At 48.5% G+C, this 12,504-nt stretch overlaps 1 protein-coding gene across 2 annotated transcripts in view; it reads right to left on the reverse strand.

Annotated features, from left to right (window-relative positions):
- Positions 1 to 12,504, reverse strand: part of bcar1 (BCAR1 scaffold protein, Cas family member) — a 70,718-nt gene that overhangs the window by 28,755 nt on the left and 29,459 nt on the right. The gene's annotated exons all lie outside the window — the stretch shown is intronic.

The following is a 12,504-nucleotide window of genomic DNA, read 5'->3' on the forward strand; positions in this document are numbered from 1 at the left end:
TGCTTAAATGCAAATATCACCGCAAAGTGAGTCATTAGATAAACTACGCGAAAACTTTATTTGTGGCATTCAGATATTTTAGGATACTCGCTGTGCTTGTCTCTGAATGGGGCTGCACTGGGTCGCAGAGTAAATGAGCTCTTTGGCTTCCTGTATGGTTTTCAGCCTTCTGGGGACTTGGGGCAAAACCTGTGCACCCACATCCAGGGGTGTGCGGCTCGGCTGTGGCTGGTATGAGTCTGCAGTGTTGAGTCCTGTCTGACAATCTATGAGCACTCAGAAGGAAACAGGACAGTCAGGGCCCGAGAGAGGTCACAGGCTGCGAGTGGTTCTCAGTCACTCTTTACACCACTGGAACGGTCTCTCGGAGTCAGCGTCACACCCCAGGATGCCGTGCCTGCCACAGTGAGTAACAGCCTCATGCTCAGTCTTCACTATGAGCTCTTACATGTCCTGTGGCCCTGCTCTTTGTAAGGAGTTTGAATGAGTGACTAAGTGCCAGCTCTGTTCGTTTCAAGTGGCAGAAGACTAGGCTGGAAAGGAGAAATTACGAAACCCAGGACGTATGACACAGGACTCCCAGCGCTCAAATTAAGAAGTGTTTTGTTTTTGAGATAATTAAAAAAAGAAAATTAAATTTTATATAGGTGCTTTTGATACCTAAATTCAAATGCGTTTTGTAGCCCCTTTGGACAGAACTGAACTCTGTTTGAAAAAGAAAGTGAGGGGAGAAGAGATGAGGCAGCGGAGTTATGGCAAGCCATGAGTCTCTTTTCTTATTAAATCCCTACTCCCACCACCCCCATTACAGCGCAGTGCAGAGGTCCCATCCTGTGGGGCGGAGCCTGTTTTTGCAGAGTTCACATCCTGTGGGGCGGAGTCGGTCTCTGCTGTGTGTCTCTGTGTGAAGCTGGAGGCCACAGCTCACTGGCCAGTCTGTTGCTCGAGGATTTTACCAACATGAACTTTGCCTCCATTCCAAGAAAAAGTTTGCTCACTTGCCTGCCCGCCCACCTCTCTCTCCTAGGCAACAGGAAGTGCTTGGAAAATGATTCACATGTAACCCAGACTGGGAGCAAGAGTGACAAAATGAGAGTCAATGACCAAATGACTATTACTGTCTTCATTGCCGAGGCTGGAGTTTCCACATAATTACTTAACACACACAAACACACATCTTTAGGAAGTGCATTTAAAACTGAGATAAGGGTTTTTTTTACACAAAGTGTGAAAAACTTTCATTTCCTTTTACACAATGTTACAAAAACCCAAAAATAAAAAACACCCCAAAAATAAAAGGGTCAAGCAGTTTTATGGAGGGGGGGGGGCAAAACATGGCTTGAATCAGTCCATGTCATGAGTCATTGTGAACATACCGGCCATGAGGAAGAATTCCCTGTGAGATTTGTCTGGGTGGTGGGAATGTTTTATATATAATCAAACCAGGCTGAATCTTGGGGGATGAGCAGTCAGCCCTTATGAAGTAAAATACCTGCTCTCCCAGCTCCAGGCTCCACGCCCAGTCTGACAGAAAACGCAAACGATGATATTCACAGCGGTCACGGCGCAAATCGGAGCGCCTCAGCCAAGTGACAGCTAACAGGAATAAAATGGTCCCGCCAGCCCGGGTGAACTGGGAAGGACTGAACTGGGGACAGGAGCTCCAGGGAGCGAAGCGGTCCGGAGGGGAGGGGGCTGGGCTGGAGCTGGGGGTTGTTGCACTTTGAAATTGTGCCTCTAGTGTGTCATGATATCATTGTAATGTCTGGTCTCCAAGCTCCTGGCCGCTGTGTAATTGTATAGTCTGTCCCCGTAAGGTACCGGCAATCACTCTGCCTAAGAGGTGTTTACAAGGAGCAAAGACATGACATCATGGTCTCCATGGGCCGGCTGGCCCAGGCAGTGCGGGGTAAATGATTAACACCCCCCTGTGCTGTAGGCACTGCAGGCCCTCATTCCTGGGGTGCACCCCGACAACAGGACCCTGCACCCAACTATAAGCCGCACAGCTGCCCAGAAACACAATATCTTTTGATCATATCCTCACTGTTAGGCCTGGAAGGGAAAAAAAAATGAGCTGCCTTAGATTATTAACATAACAGAGACTGCGCAAGAGGGAAGGGCAGGGTGGGTTCACTCAAGAAAGAAGCCATCGCTGGAGGCGTGTACAGTGTGAACTGGTGAAGTCCATTAGTCAGCCTAACGCTGTGCAGCACAGTGCCTAAGGCAGCTGACGCACATTTCCCTCCTGCTCTCCTGAACGGGGGGACAGCAGTGCGGGGAGAGGCGGGAGACTGCACGCCTCTGTTTCACGAGAGCATCATCAGGTCAAAACGTGCCCTGTGCTCCAGCTCGGAGTGGGGCAGCAAGCGCCTGGTAGCCAATTCTAGGTGAGGGACAAGAAAACAGAATCCTTTGTCTGGAGTAAAAGTTCAGGCATTTGCATTTAAAAGGGAGTTATATGGTGGGGATGGCTACCCGGCCGCTGAAAGGGCCAGTGTTTGCCTTCCTTTGGAGACAGCAAGTGAGCAGGAAGTAATGTGGCAGCTGGGAGCCCCTCTACAGACAGGTCAGCGCTGGGCTCAAGCAGGCGCGGGAGGGGTGCTGTCCCGGCCTTTTGTCTTCCGCCTTTTTATGACCCCAGTGGGACAAACGGCGGTGATGTCAGGGAGGCAGGAGTGCACTGAGCACAAACAGCCCTCTGAGCTCCTCGCAGCACTCCTCGCAGCACTGGTGTCATAAACCTCTGCAGTCTTGAGTGAAACCCCCATCATTGTTCACTCCTGAGAAAAGACAACGTTCAGCTATTGACTTCCGTTTTTCCTTCAGCCTTCAACTGCTTAAAATACTTTATCATGAGGGTGGAAGGAATTCTACAGTACTGTTTCCAAATAAAGAAGATCATCCCCCCCCCGCATCACATCCTTATCGTTGTCAATTTATCTGTTCTGGCTGCTGTCGCATCATCCAGGTGGGGCTGCACATTGGTGGTGGTGGAGGGGATCCCCATTACCTCTAAAGTGCTTTGAGTTGAGTGTTCAGAAAAGCGCTATATAAGTGTAAGCAATTATTATTATTATTATTATTATTATTATTATTAAAGGACTGAGTGTGTGAGAAGGGGGGGAGTTCATTGCTCTGTACAGCAGGGAGCACAAAAGGATAGAACAGCCCACCTTTATTCTGCCTTTTCAGGACCAAGACACCAGCATTCCTCGCATGAGTCAGACACGAAGCACACAATGCAGGGCATGGAACAGAACTTTTATGTGGTTATTAGTCAGTGTGTGAAGGGCAGAGAGAGGCAGGCTGCACTGATCTTCAACTGGATCTATCCAGCTTGGCCACCTCACCTCGGAACTGCTCAAATTAGGCCTGCTCAAATTAGGCCTTTCTTCGCTAAGAGCAAAGGTAAACATGCCTTACATGGCTATCCAGTCATGAAGCAAGGTGCCAATAATGTCTGAGAATGCGAAGGTGATTGCTGGCAGGCCGGTGAGTGATGGTTTTCCCTCCTCCCCCAGCTGCTTTCTTGCTCAATACCTGTGCCAGACGAGCCCAGTGACACAGAGCTGAGGCATTCCGCTGGAATGTTTGTATTTGCTTCTGGCCTCCTGTCCAGCACTGCAGGGGCCCTGAGCTCCCACAGGAACACACTGACGCAAAAACATGGCCGTTCTAAAACAAACACGGGGGCAGGGGTGCAGTTACCACGGGAACTATGTGCCGGTTACAGCACATGCAACTTGGGAGACTAAAAAGGGGTGTGAAGCTCAACACAGACCTCCTGAGACAAACACAATCCCCTTTCGGATCGCTGAGTTAGCAGGGCCTGTCTTAGTACTGCACTCCAATTTCTACAACATTAAGCTACAACAGCAGGGCGCTCGTTTCCCAAGACGCAAAGCTCTGAATGATGCAGTCCCGTGGCGGAGGGGGTCTGGCTCATGCCCCACTGTGCCCCTTTTCAGAGCTGCTGCGGCAGCAAACAGAGTAATGAGCAGATCCAGAGCCTTGGCTGTTCTGCTAGAGTCACATGACACCCACTCCCACTGCCCCACTGCAGTGTGGAGCATGCTCCTTTACTGTTTAGAAACACAGTGTGTCACAAAAAAGTGAACCTGACTCCAATCTACAATTACAAACCATTAGAAGAAATCCATTTACTCAGAGGAAGAAGATTACATTACCCAGAACTCAGAGAGACGATTTGATACCTAATTTCATGGAAGGCCGTTGTACAAACAAGACCCATGTTAAGAAACAGCAAACCCTCAGGACAGAGAGTTCTCAACCAGACCTTGATGCAAGAAACTGGCCTTTGACTGAACCCTCACATTAAAATCTCTGTTATCTACTGTTAAGCTATTATAATAGTGAAAAAACTATATGTAGCCACAGTGAACAAAGGTGAGACATTTCCTGACTCTCTGTGTAATGTGATCGCTCAGATGCAGGCAGGATTGCTTCAGGAGGCGCGAGCGTGTGGCTCCGTGTGTGCTATAGGGAGACTGACTTACCCTCCCCTCCAACCTCGGGATCGCTGGGGGTCAGGGCTGCAAGGTGTACTTATTGCCAGTAAACACCAGCCTGTCCAGGCTCGCCTGCCTGCCTGCCCAGGCCCAGTCCCAGTCACATTCCTCTGTACTCCCAGAGCAACACATTCCTCAGGTTTCTCAATTCCTCCGCTTTCACAACAGCCTCGGCCTCCTGACACGCAGAGCCTGCTCGCTGCTGTCATTATTATTACTACGATTGGTATTAGCCTCATTAACACGTTATTAATAACAACAATAATAACAATTATTAAGGTATAACAATCTTGAAGCTATGTGGAAGGGAGATGACAGGGAGAAATTGCTACAGCGGAGGTCTTTGAATCTGTGAAGGGCTGAGGTCCGATCCGGCTGTTCGGGAACAGAAAAGACCGCAGGTCCAATCCGGCTGTTCAGGAGCAGAACAGGCTACAGGTTTTGTCTGCGGTCTGGCTGTGCTCAGTGCTCACCAGTGCACTGTTAGCCTCAGTGCCCCACTAACCCTGAATCTGGTCTATGATCTCACTGGGCAGTGAAGAGACAGGAAAGGATATTAAAGTGAACTCCCTAAACTGTAACAAATACAAAACTAAACTGAGCATTAGTTCCATGATAAACTCATTGTTGCTAAAACTGCCAAAAGACAGCATTACAATAAACCAGACTGAAATAAAACATACAAAATTAAAACCCAAATGGTGCGAACAGGCACCAAGCCAGTCTCTGCCCTCCTCACACCTGGGCCAGCACAGAGCCAGCTCAGGGCCATCTCAGAGCAGCTCAGGGCCCAATCAGAGCAGCTCAGGGCCTAATCAGAGCCAGATCAGGGTCAGATCCAGGCCAGCACAGGGCCAGCTTGAGATCAGCTCAGGATCATCTCACGATCAGCACAGTACCAGCACAGAGCCAGCACAGAGCCAGCACAGAGCCAGCACAGAGCCAGTGTGACTTGACCGTTCAGTGCTCCCAGGCCACAGTAAAGTATCACTTCTTAATGTTGGGTGTTAAAAACTGCTGTGATAGGTTTGTGATGTTAGGGGTGTGCTTTATTAGAAAACATGTCTCTCAGTATCCGCGGTGGAATGGTTCACTTTCAGAGACTAAGTTATAACATTTCCACACTGCCATCAAAAAGAGGCAGAAACATGAAAGGATTCTTTAATAGTGGAGATAAAAACATGAGCAACCCTGGCACCTGGCACGCAGAGCAGAGGCAATTGTCTACACTCCCTCACCCAAAACTCTGCTCTGGTCCTCCCTCTGAGTGTTCACAATAAGAAAAGATTCACTTAACCTGTAGCTACAGGCTACAAGTGCTGAAATGCTGCTGATTTCCCAAGACCTGGTGCTGACGTTTTAAAACGAAAACAAAAAAAAAAACACTAAGCGACATACTGTGAATCCAAACGTACTGCTTCTGAAGTTCAGTGTAAATGCCATGCCAGCAGTTTTTAACATCGCATAAAAATGTTAGAGTACACAAATATAACCCCTCCAGCAAGGTGTTTTCTCTCTGATCTCGGTGTCAATAACCTTTTAAAGCTCTTCTCAGACCGCGGAGACCAGGTGAGCTCTTCCCTGGGGCAGCAGGAGCAGTTCAGTCTGAGTCAGGGCTCCAGTGCCAGTGAGACAACTTTCATCTGTCCTCTTCACAGAGACACAAATAACCAATTCATCAGAGATCCTGGCACAGCACAGATTTAGTCGCTGCTAAGCAGTTAGCCAGACTGCTTAAAGCAAGCCAGTCAACTCTTGCTGGAAAACTTTGCAAAGCCAACTTGAGCGAAACGTCTGGCACAGCAGAACTCCACCAGTACACTCGGAGAGGTGCAGCGTCGAGAACAGTGTTGCGTTTTCGCGGTGGGGATCCTGATTCCCTTCCACAGTGCAGGCCTGTATAGCAGAAGAAGAATATGCACCCTCCTGCAATCTGAACACACTCCTGCAATCTGGTGCATTTGCGACTGGAATACTATGCATCTGAACCCTTACAGTCATCACAGCATGCCTTGGTAGGAGCAGGTAAGTACAACGTGCCACACTACAAAATGTAACAGCCTAGAGGGATAAGCTGAAGCATGATGTATATCATAAGGAAACTGTGACAAAGCAAAGTAGCAGAACAATAGAACCATAAAGCCACAGGAGAACTGCCCAAACATAACATGCAAATCTTCTGTAATCAGTGCTTGTGTTCTGACAGGACACAGGCTGCCTCTGTTAAGTTGATGGCACTGTTCAGACATGCTCAGAGGCTCTGATCACGTTTCACTCTGAACTCAGCAAAACCATGACCCAAGGCAATGAATTCCACCGAGTTCCACCCACACAGCTCGATACACATCTCCCGGGGCTGTGCACAAAAACACAGCAGATCTAATCACAAAAAAGGCGCAGAGCAGAGAGGAGAGGTTTGAGAACTACTTCTATTTAAAAAACTATGGAGCACTATGGAGATAAAATCATTTCTTTAAAAAGAAAGAGCCAGTTGCACAGTTCTGGCTCTTTGTGTAGACAGTGTAGGATATACATTACTAGGACAAGCTGTCTCTGCCAGAAGGTCCTGCCTGTAACCCGGCAGGCTACCGTAAATGCAGGAATCCCTAAAATGTCAATAAACACAACAACCCCCTCCGCTACAGAAACACCAAGACTTGACCGTCTCTCTCGTTCTGTTTGGTTTCCTGTTGGTCACACAGCAGGCAGCAGCACCTTTTCTCTGGCCCCTCGGGTGACAACTTGACCGGGACAGGCAGTCTTCCTCTCACCCCCCCCCAGAAGCACATCGTTGTTCTAAACCCCCTACTTTCAAAATCACACTTTGCGGAAACAAACCAGGGGGACAGCAGAGTGTGTCTGACCTGAAAAATAAAGTCAAATCTGCCTTGAAACTTGCACATGCAGCTTTAACTTTCTGGTTTCTGTATACTTCTGGAACAAATTGTTAGTTGTAAATATAGCTATTCCAAGCCCCAGTTACTATTAACACCTCACTCAAGGTTTAAATGTTTTTCTTGTTTTGGAAAAGGAGCCCAAGTAATTGAACACCTGGAAAACAGACATTGTGTGGTGGATAACCAACGCTCCCTGGACCAGCTGTGACCACTGATTACAACACAAAAAAACCATGAAAAAATCTCCTTTAACAAGCTTCACATGAAGAGGACAGGGTTGGTTTGTTTTACTTCTGAGGAGGGAAATGAGCACGTACTGAACCAAACCTGCAGCAACACACGATGCACACTCCCGGACGTGGTGTGACTGCAGGCACAGGCTGTGCGTGAGGAGCCTCTGCTGTCCAAAGTAGCAGTGCAGAGCTCGCCTGTTCAGTGAAACTGAGAAGTGGGGAGAAATTAGCTCTTTGCACCAACTCTCAGGTCATCATTCAGCACAGATTGGGCTCAATCAGAGCCGCATCCAAAAGACCTTTCAGATTGTGAACCAAAATGTGTTTCTTAAGAACCTTTTTTGCATGAAATAATAATTATTCAAGATGCTGTTCCTGTTGCGAAAGTCTTGTGATGCTTCTCTTCAGTGATGGGCGCTGGTGTCTGACTGGCACACCAGCAGCTGTGTCCTGAGAAACCAGCTGCCTTTCTGGGGCATTGCCCAACAGACAGCACTACCCCACAGACAGCACTGCCCAACAGACAGCACTGCCCCACTGCCCAACAGACAGCACTATCTCACAGACAGCACTGCCCCACAGACAGCTGCTCATCTATGCACGGCCCTCACTGCTTCCAGCCTGTCCGCAAGCCTGGCTGTCAGCTGGCTGGGTATGGTTTCAGTGTGTGTGTAGGCCCAGTGCCCACATTCCACTCCTTCTGCACTCTGATCCACTGCTCCACTGTGTGCGTGTGTGAGAATTTACCCACCATTTTTATATATCAAAATATAAAATATTTTAATTCTACAAGTGTCAAAGATCTCAGGCCTGGGGATCACAGGGTGGAATTCAGTGCACACACCTACCTACACACACACATACCTAAAAGCAGATATACACGATACACACACATACTCTGGATATGAGGGCCCTGGAGTCTCAGGCTCTGCACTAGTCTGGAGCTGGAGCACAGGCTGGATGCTGCACATTGGTGGAGGTGGAGGGGATTCCCCATTACCTGTACAGCGCTTTGAGCAGAGTGTCCAGAAAAGCGCTATATAAGTGTAAGCAATTATTATTATTAATTATTATAATTAATTATTATTGAGCACAGGCCTGACACACCTCCTCCTGGACTTCGGGTCGGTGGCAGGGCGGTGTGCTCTGTGCTTGAGCAAGAGTCTTTAGATCAAGTACCAGGTTAGATAAGAGCTACTGCAAACAGCTCCCAAGGAACAGGACTGGAATTTTCAAAGCGTATTTAAAGAAAAACAGAAATATGAGCAAACTACACTTTATCAGCACACACCCACACCACCACTGCCTAGCTGTCCACTGTTCTGTGGGGAGATCACTGAAACACACACACGCAAGAAACTATAATTATTCAAAGATCAGAGTCTTGGCCACATTTACCACTAATACCTAAATTACAGTTCGAGGCTAATAGTAACAAGAAATGTGCTGAAAACAGGGAGCACTTCTCAACTCACAATCACCTGCTCATGCTTGTGAAGAGAATTCCACAGGATTCTTCACGAATGTTGAGAATCAATAAACTCCAAGCAAATTGAAGAGCAAAATTACCTTTTGTATCCGAGTGCTGATCTGCCTAATTCCACTCTGCCTAATAATGAAATGTCTGCCGTGCCACTACTGTAGGTCACAGAGCCACACTGTCCCAGGAACGCCTGCCTATTCGGTCTGGTACCTGCCCTGGATGAACAGGATGCACAGGACACTCACAATCAGATTCCAAAGACAGTAACTGAAGGGCTGACGAAAGAAGGTAGAAGGTAGGATGAGGGGAGCAAAGTTCTGGTGGACTACCATGGGTCCTAAGCTGGACTTGAAACATCACTTTCTGTATTGATCAAGAAGGGGGCAGCAGGAAAAGCGCAGAAGCTGATGAACTGGAATTAGGAGCAAATTCAATGTCCCGAGAGCAGACCAACACGACACACTGGACCGCCGTGACCTCTCCCCAATGAGGTCAGACTACCACAGGGGTCAACCAGCCAAGGCTCAAGGCCTCCCAGGACACGGAAATCACAGTCTTGGAGGAACCTGAACCGCAGGCTGGGAGGCTGGTGTTCATCGGCACAACAGGATCATCCCCAGCGACTACTGCAGCTCGCAGGAACACCTGCGTGTACTGGAGCTCCAGACAGCATCATCACGACCTGGAGCCTGCAGGAGCACACATGTGCAAACAGCAAGCCCAGACCCCAGGGCAGCAGGGAGTGATTGTGTCTTGCTGCTTTTCATTTATTTAGTTTTCCCTCCTAATAGGAAAATGTAATTTGCAACCTTTTTCTATGCTAATGACCTGTGCTGTTCTGCAGGCATTAGGTCCAGCAAGATTTACCAATTGTATTATCCTGGAGCCTTACAGTGGCTACTCTAATTTTATTTAAGCTGCAGAAAATAAAAATTATTTGGAGCTTTTCTGCGATTTTCCTTTTTATTGTCCTTTATAAGTTCCCAGCCTGATACTGCAGAAACCTTCCGATTATACAACATTGTGAGAGCGTAAGTGGTCACAGCCTGAAAAGCTCCCGTCTCTGCCCAGAGGCCGCTCTCTCAGGTAAGCCAACAAGGGGTATAGCCCTCGATCCCATGCTTAAGAGCCCTCCTCACGAACAGCCCTGAACCTAAAGACAGCCAGACTGCAGTTAGCATCCAGGCTTCTGTTTCCTGTGGCTGCAGCGCTAAAGAATAAACCTTCTCAAGAAGTTTATTTTGTACTAAAGCTGCTCAGTTTTAGTTTTCTGCACACAGGACGATCTGAGAGTTTCAACACCTGCAAACAGGGCAGCCCCTTTGGGTTTCTGGAGCCTCTTTACAGCAGTTTGACAAGATCTGCGGGGAGCGCTGGTTTCTCCCAGGAAGGGGAAAGAAGGGGGATTCCAACCCAGCGCCTGATGAACGACCCAGGCGTTAGTCATTAATGATTAAGCCCTGCTTGTCAAGGAGGATGCCTTTGTGCTCAGAGCCCAGGTCACAAAAGCTCTTGTTCACTGCTGCAACACGGCTGGAAGCCTCACTTTTTCTTTTGACTTCAAAGCCACAGCTACTGCTTGGCTGACGTCTCGAATCACATCACTGCCCACCGATGTGAGATGTGAGCTACAGTAACGGACGTCAGACCTGCTCCCCCCGCCCCAGCAAAATGTGAAGCCATGTGAAGTCTGAACTTTCAGCAAAGCTTGACTTCAAGAAAAATAAGGCATTCAAATAATATACTGTATATGTTTAGAGCACAATCTAAAAAAAACAAAAGACAGAGTTATCAACTATAGCTTCTGACCACAGGGTCTCGCGCTGAAGTCTGATCCATAAGGACAGAGCTCAGGACTGTCCAGTACAGTGCTCAGGGGACCATATCCACTACCCTGACCACTTGACCAGCCAGAACTGAAGGGCTATGTCTCACTTTCTCCCTCTGCCACTGGGCTCTGAGAGCTCTGTGCATGGTGTTGCTCTACAACAACAAAAGCAAAAGTCCTGCTGTGCTTTTGTCAACACTGAATAAACCTGCATTCCCTGTGCTCTCTTGCACTACAGCTCAGGTCACAGTGAGCTTCAGCCCAGCGCCTGTACCACACTCACACAGTGAGCTTCAGCCCAGCGCCTGTACCATAGTCACACAGTGAGCTGTCAGTCCCAGCGCCTGTACCATAGTCACACAGTGAGCTGTCAGTCCCAGCGCCTGTACCACAGTCACACAGTGAGCTGTCAGTCCCAGCGCCTGTACCACAGTCACACAGTGAGCTGTCAGTCCCAGCGCCTGTACCACAGTCACACAGTGAGCTGTCAGTCCCAGCGCCTGTACCACAGTCACACAGTGAGCTGTCAGTCCCAGCGCCTGTACCACAGTCACACAGTGAGCTGTCAGTCCCAGCGCCTGTACCACACTCACACAGTGAGCTTCAGTCCCAGCGCCTGTACCACACTCACACAGTGAGCTTCAGTCCCAGCGCCTGTACCACACTCACACAGTGAGCTGTCAGTCCCAGCGCCTGTACCACAGTCACACAGTGAGCTTCAGTCCCAGCGCCTGTACCACACTCACACAGTGAGCTGTCAGTCCCAGCGCCTGTACCACAGTCACACAGTGAGCTGTCAGTCCCAGCGCCTGTACCACACTCACACAGTGAGCTGTCAGTCCCAGCGCCTGTACCACACTCACACAGTGAGCTTCAGTTCCAGCACCTGTACCACAGTCACACAGTGAGCTTCAGTCCCAGCGCCTGTACCACAGTCACACAGTGAGCTGTCAGTCCAGCACCCAGCCCAGAGCATCTCCACCATCACAGTAGAGCCCCAGGGGCAGGCGAAGGAGACAACGACAGGTATGTTGTAATCTCAGATAAACTTGCCAGCCCAATACCACAAAGTTGCAATTACAGTGAGAAGCTGAAGAGGTGCCAGTGAATTCAAACAATAGCACTGGGCTCTGCTGCCAAGATCTCGCCTGTCTGTGTTTTTCCTTTTTTTCTAAATTAATCTTTCTAGTTCTCCTGTGTCAGCAACTCAACTCCTCCAGCCCTGCTACGTGTCTCATTGTTGTGACAAAATGCCTTTTCCTCTACTGAGTTAACAACTGGAAGTGTCTTTCCAAAATCAAACCGGTATTTTCTTTATTTAAAAAAAAAGACAAAAGTAGATCAGCCCAGATCTGGCGATGGATACATCTATATATATACAGCTCCTAACCCAATTCAAGGTTTTGCGATACCAGATTTATTTGTTTTTAATTTTCCACATGGAGACTGTAGGCAAGGTAGTGAAGATAAGAAAATAACTTTACCCCCCTTCTTCAAAGGGCACACAACTCATGAACAGCCTTCTGACTCC

This window comes from Atractosteus spatula, chromosome 21, assembly GCF_055471065.1.
Source record: "Atractosteus spatula isolate fAtrSpa1 chromosome 21, fAtrSpa1.hap1, whole genome shotgun sequence".
Taxonomy (NCBI): domain Eukaryota; kingdom Metazoa; phylum Chordata; class Actinopteri; order Semionotiformes; family Lepisosteidae; genus Atractosteus; species Atractosteus spatula.